Raw genomic sequence first — 6,686 nt, 5'->3', positions numbered from 1 at the left:
CAGCTGTTTGCATTTCTTGCAGTCACAGAAGCTCCCATTGATCTTAGGCGCAGCTGCAAAAGTGCAAGCATGTTGCCTCATGTGCGTGTCTCTCCATTGGAAATAAAATCACAAACTTGCCTGCAGGTCGCACAGCAGAAGCGCCGCTCTGCGCTCTGCATGGTGCGGCGGCATGCATTTTGGAGTTCTGGGCGTGGGTTTCTGTTGGGGTGCACGTGGCGGAGCTTCGGCTCGGCGGCCGTGCCACCATTGTGTTTGCCCTGGTGGAGCCCTGTGTTTGGAGTTCTGGAATGCGTGGCGCGACGATTCGGGACACTTTATGTTTCTGCCGCGCCACTGAGAGTGTCTGGTGTGCCGTGTCGCAGCGCATTCGGTGCCTCAGTCAGTTAATTCAGTGTGTGTGGTTATTAGTCTCGGTGTACAAGTGCCGCGCTACAGACTATACAAAGACACAAATCATTGTGTATTCTCTGCTTGGTCTGTGCTTGAGTCGTACATGTACGGCTGAATGCTCATCCTAACTTAGTTTAGCTTCTCTCTCTCTGTCTGTCAGCCTGTCTGTTGCAAACACAGAGCGTGGGAGCTCTTGGCTCCGCCCTCTTGTTACGTTGGGCGGGAAGCCGAAACAAATTTTCATGAGAAGCAACACACCCCTAAAACAGCAAACTGTTTAAACGCCCCCAACATGACACTCCTTAACACATGATAATAAAAACATCTGAACTGTGTGTTGAACTGAACCTAAACTGAAAACAACCATAATATTAATATTAAATCATAAAAAAGGGGTAAACTATGTGCCCTTTAATTGTCTTTTTTATGTCTAAGTGACAATATAAAAATAAAAATAAAATACACTGCCCTTCAAAAAATATAAAAATAAAAATCACCACCTGGTTTTTACTAAGCAAATGCATAAACAAATAGAGGAAACACTAAAATAGCACATCCTAGATCTGAATGAATAACATATTCTTACTGACTACTTTGTTCTATATAGTTGAATAAGCTTACAAAAAAAAATCACACAAAAATTATCAATAGAAATCAAATCCAGTCCTCCACGGGTTAATAAAATTGGAGTCACATTCAAAATTGAAATGGAAAAACACACTGCATCAACATGAGATGCAATGTTCTTAAAGCAAGATGCAAGAATGAGATGTCCTGAAAACAAGTAAAACTTAGGCTTAGTAATGTGTGTGTGGCCTCCACATGCCTGTTTGAACACCCTACAATGCCGGGCATGCTCCTGATGAGGTGGCGGGTGGTCTCCTGATGGATCTCCTCCCACACCTGTATGAAAGTACCCACCAACTCCTGGTCAACATGGTGCTGGAGGATAGAGTGAGACAGGATGTCCCAGATGTGCTCAATTGGATACAGGTCTGGGAAATGGGCGGGCCTGTCCACAGCATTAACATCTTTGTCTTGCAAGAACTGCTGACACATTGTTTTGCAGTGTAGGAGGAACCAAGGGCCAACCACACCAGCATATGGTCTCACAAGGGGTCTGAGGATCTTATCTCAATACCTAATGAAGCTACTTCTTCATGATGACCTGTGCCACCCCACACCATTACTGACTCACTGCCAACTGGTCATGTAGGGTGTTACAGGCAGCAGAATGTTCTCCATGGTGTCTCCAGACTCTGTCACGTCTGTCAGTTTTGAATTTGTCAGACTTGGTGTTCTCTAGCAAATGCCAAACATCCTGCATGGTGTTGGGCTTTAAGCACAAACCCCACCTGTGGATGTCGGGCCCTCATATCCCTCCCATGGACTGTATGAGCAGACACATTTACATTTGTAGCCTGCTGGAGGTGATTTTGCAGGGCTCTGGCAGTGCTCCTCCTGCTTTTCCTTGCACACAGCTGGAGGTAGTAGTCCTACTGCTAGGTTGTTGCCCTCTTACAGCCTCCTTCGCGTCTTCTGATGTCCTCAACTGTCCCCTGGTAGAGCCTAAATTGCTCTGGACAGTATGCTAACAGACATAGCAAACCTTCTTACTTTAGCTCGCATTGATGGTTGTAGACTCTGTCTCATTCCAGCATTAGCGTGAAAGCACCATCAGCATTCTAAAGTGACCAAAACATCAGCTAGAAACCACAGGAACTGAGAAGTGGTTTGTGGTCATCACCTGCAGAACCACTCCTTTATTGGGGGTGTCTTGGTAATTGCCTATAATTTCCACCTGTGTCTGTTCCATTTACACAACAGCTTGTGAAATTGATTGTCAATCAGCGTTGCTTCCTTAAGCCTGGTTTTTACTTCTGCGTCAAGTGACCGGCATAACCCACGGCGGATGCAACCTGCGTAGCTGTACATATATACTTCTGTGCTGTCTCTGTTGGTTTGCATTAACACTTCAGAAATGCTAGTTGGCAGTGAGGTGTTAATGTGTCTCGGTGTCGAGTTTTTTCGTTGCTGTTTTGTTCTTTCTGAACGCTTCTGGGATGTACAAGTGGCTCAAACTCGCTCATTTTGAGGCAGGAACTGGTGGACGTGCAACAACTTTAACTATGAGGTAAACACTGTAATGGAAATTCATTTTTAGATGAGCTTTATATATTAGAAACTTGTCTTAGACTCATTTTTATATGTGCGTGTATCTGTGTTCTCCATATGTTCATCATAAAACCTATGTGTACATTTTTATACATAACTATATTTCTCTAGGTGCGTGCTTTTGTAATTATCCTAAGAATTTCCCTTATCTGACTATGTGGGGGTGAACACATTTCTTTTCTCTGTGTACGCATCACTGCGATTTATGGTCTATACATCATTAAAAGGTATCGTTGCTTAAGAAGGATGTGTGGTTGTTATGAGCATATTGCACAAACAGCAGAAGACGCCTGGAGTAAATGCGGATGAGGCTCATTGGGAGTTGACCTCGTAAGCAGTACAAACTAGATAAAAAGGTGAACACACTTTGCTTTAGTATCTCACTCTGCAGAAACTGTTGTTGCTGTATGATTGTGATCTTCTTTATAAAGAATAAAACTTTGAAAAGACATCCCGGGTAAGACTTTGTTTCTTGACCACTGAGAGAGCCTCCTTTGAGAAAATAGCCACTACAACACAAAACAAAACTTTCTATCAGGAGCTCTTTTGCGGGACTCTACACTTGTAAACAATCGTTCCATTGGGCTTGCGGGGCTCTCGGTTCCGCCCAGACCAAGCCGACCAATAACAGAGCTTGGGCTATGCGTTGTTGCGACGTGTATTTACATTTTTTGAGAGGTGCCCGTCAGTGACATCGACGGCCACGGCATAGGGCTATGCATCAGCGCCGTAGCATACGCGTGCGCTTGACGCAGAAGTATAAATCAGCCTTAAGTAGGCAATTTGATTTCACAGTAGTGCGATTGACTTGAAGTTACAGGAGTTACTAGCTGTGTAGTTAAAATCCAGTAGAGAATTACTTCATGGATGATTGTTTCACTCGATATCAAGTTATTAAACCTTAGCTGATGCTGAGAGTAGCTTCTCTTTCCTTAAAGAGCCCCTATTATGGAATTTTAAGAATGACCTTCCATGTAGTGTGTAACACAGCTCTAAGTGAAGTGAAATATCCAGGCTTTAATCTGAACACGGACAGTGTTTAAAACTATTGATTCATCTATAAAAGTGTCGACTCATAGTGCTTCAAATGAATCGTCTTAATAACGAGTCTTTAGCCGATTCGGCGTGGCGTCGAGACAAAACTTAAGCCCTGCCCAATTATTGCACGCACAAACCCGGAAAAAGCTTAACCTGCAGACCGCCCACAAACACAGTTGCAAAGAAAAAGAGGAAGACAAACAGATCCCGGTTGAATAAAGTCATGAAGACGTTGTGCTCAGCTGGATATTATTGGAAGTGTAAGGGAAAGTTAGCGTTATTTTCTCTAAATGAAGCTGTGAAGAGTCAGTGGTTGAGGTTTATTGTTGCAAAAATACCTCAGCATTGTAGCCGTCATGTTTCTGACAAGTGCTTCAGTAATCTACACACTTACAATGGGGGAATTATCTGCCATTTGTCAAAGAAAGGATCAGATTATTGATGTGTGGGACTTTGACAGAGCTTAACAGGAACTTTATTAGTACACAGTTCATGGATCAGTTTCTTCCTCTATTTCACCAGTGTAAGTAACATTAGTGCGATTATAATGTCTGTCTCCTTGTTTTCTCTAGCTTGCAAATGATGTATTGTAATGATGTTTTGTTACTTGTAAATTCTTGTTCTCTATCAGGTTCACTCTTAATATTCTCATATTGTGTCTAAAGCCATGTTGAGCACACAACTTGTGCTACTTTGTTTACGGATTTAAATGTGTTTGTGAGCTTGTGTTTCACTGCCGTTTGTCATTGCTATGGCCACCGTCAGCTGTTCCTACACACATGCGGTGGTCAAAGTTGAGAAAAGTTTAGCTTTTGCCACTGTGTGGATTAATACTGAAAGTGTGTCATGTTTAAGAACAGAGCAATATGCTGGTGTTCATCTGCATTGCTTAAATGCACTCCTGCATCTGTCGCTGAATATCCGAGAACCAGGGGTTGAAACTATGGGAGTTTTACAGGATGAATAACAAAACGACAAAGCGCTCAAATTCATGCACATGATCTACTGATGAATCACCTCAGGAGCTGATGCTGATTGAGAGGCAGTGAAAGTAAAACTGCACAGGACAAACATCTTTATCTCCATCATAAAAGTTTCCACACAGGCAAGAAATCAAAGTCCCTACAATAAAAAAAAGAAAGAAAAAGAAAAATCTGGAACAAAGATCAATTTATGTAAAGATTGCTTAATCTACTCATGCAGTTTCACTTTCATTTAGGATGCAAGCTATAAGACATACGTTTAAAAAACATTAGATAAATAAATAAATAAAAATAAATAAATAAAAATAAAGTGTTACTTTAGCATGTTTAGGTTAGGGTTGTTCCCCCTAAGATTAACCAATTAGTGTACCTGCTGTATAAATGTGCCAATCCCATTTTCCATCTATTCTTTGCTGTGTTAAATACTAAAAACATTTGATGTTTACCATAAATTAAAACAAAAGTAATCTTTTTTTATTTAGGTTTGCTTTTTTATGTTATCTACAGCTGTTAAATGTTTTAGTACAATTAATTGTAGTTTAGGCCGACGCAGTGGTCCCGTAGGTAGTGCTGTCGCCTCACAGCAAGAAGGTGGATGGTTCGAGCCTCGGCTGGGTCAATTGGTGTTTCTGTGTGGAGTTTGCATGTTCTCCCCGTTTTGGTGTGGGTTTGTCCATGGTGAATGAGTGTGTATGGGTGTTTCCCAGTGATGGGTTGCAGCTGGAAGGGCATCCGCTGCATAAAACAGATGCTGGATAAGTTGGCGGTTCAGTCCACTGTGGCGACCCCAGATTAATAAAGGGACTAAGCCGAAAACAAAATGAATGAATGAATGATTGTCGTTTAGTTCATTTACACTAAAGTGCACTAAAAGTTTTGCAGCATGATCTGTGAGGAAAGGGTTGTCAGCAATATGTCAGCAATATGCTCTTTGATGGACAACTGATCATTACTGATTTACATGGGGTAATCGTGGACGATCCCAGCTGGATTAAGAAAAGAAATTGCAGAAATTGAGAAACTGCTAACGTTGTGTCATTAGGATGAAATGAAAGATGAGGTGTGTGTCGTCTGGATAATAGCAATAAGAAAAACCATATGATTGGATGATGGTTCTCAGTAATGTGTTGTAAAAAGGAAAGATAGAAAGGGACCAAAGACAGCTCTCTCAGTGATCGGCTGATGAGCTTTAGATACCTCTCCGCAGGTAACCCTGAATGATCAGCTGCTAATTTTTATTTAAAACTAATATAGGACTGACAAAAATCTGATGTCCGATTTTCAGCTATTTAGACACATTAGCACATCTCCACAAAGTTTCCTAATAATTTTCCTATTTTCCTCTCAGTTTTCTTCATTGACAATTAAGCATTAATAGCCTAACAAAAAAGTGCATCATAAACATTTACATTAAGTGGGAAGGGGCAGTTAGCTGTGTGTATATAATACAAAAGTGTTCATTATTATCAACAGCTATCGTAGTGGAGAACTATGTATAATGTAAGAGACAGCAAATTTCAGACACTGCAGAATTGCTCAGTATAATATCATGGCGTTCAGATTGGAGAGAACTGCCATCACCGGAGGAACAGTCAGCTGTTATCTTACTGACAGGACTGTGTAACAGAGCCTAGCTTTTGCCTCCTCACTGTGTCAGAATCACTGACCCCAAGGGGTTAATGTGCAACAGCAGTCATGGTTCCTGTCAAAGAGCATGAAAAAGTAACAATAGTCTATCTAAAAGATAGCAGCAGATGTCTTTGCATTTTATCTCCTGTCGTTAATCTCAGCGATGAATGAGTTGCCCTAAAGTGGGCCTAATATACTTCTATTGAACAGCTGAATAGACCTAAAAAATAATAATGTCACTGAAAATGTTGAGCATGCATCATGTGGTGTATAAAATATAATGCAGATAGTATTATGTGGTAGAGAGAGAGAGTGGAGTTATCAGAAAATATTCATCAGAACCCTGACCAGTGTCCACATTCATGCACATGATCTACTGATGAATGACCTCAGGAGCTGATTCTGATTGAGAGGCAGTGAAAGTAAAACTGCACAGGATAAACATCTTTATCTCCATCATAAAAGTTT

This window comes from Danio rerio, chromosome 7, assembly GCF_049306965.1.
Source record: "Danio rerio strain Tuebingen ecotype United States chromosome 7, GRCz12tu, whole genome shotgun sequence".
Lineage (NCBI taxonomy): Eukaryota > Metazoa > Chordata > Actinopteri > Cypriniformes > Danionidae > Danio > Danio rerio.
The sequence above is the reverse complement of the archived record's forward strand: the minus strand, read 5'-3'. Positions refer to the sequence as shown.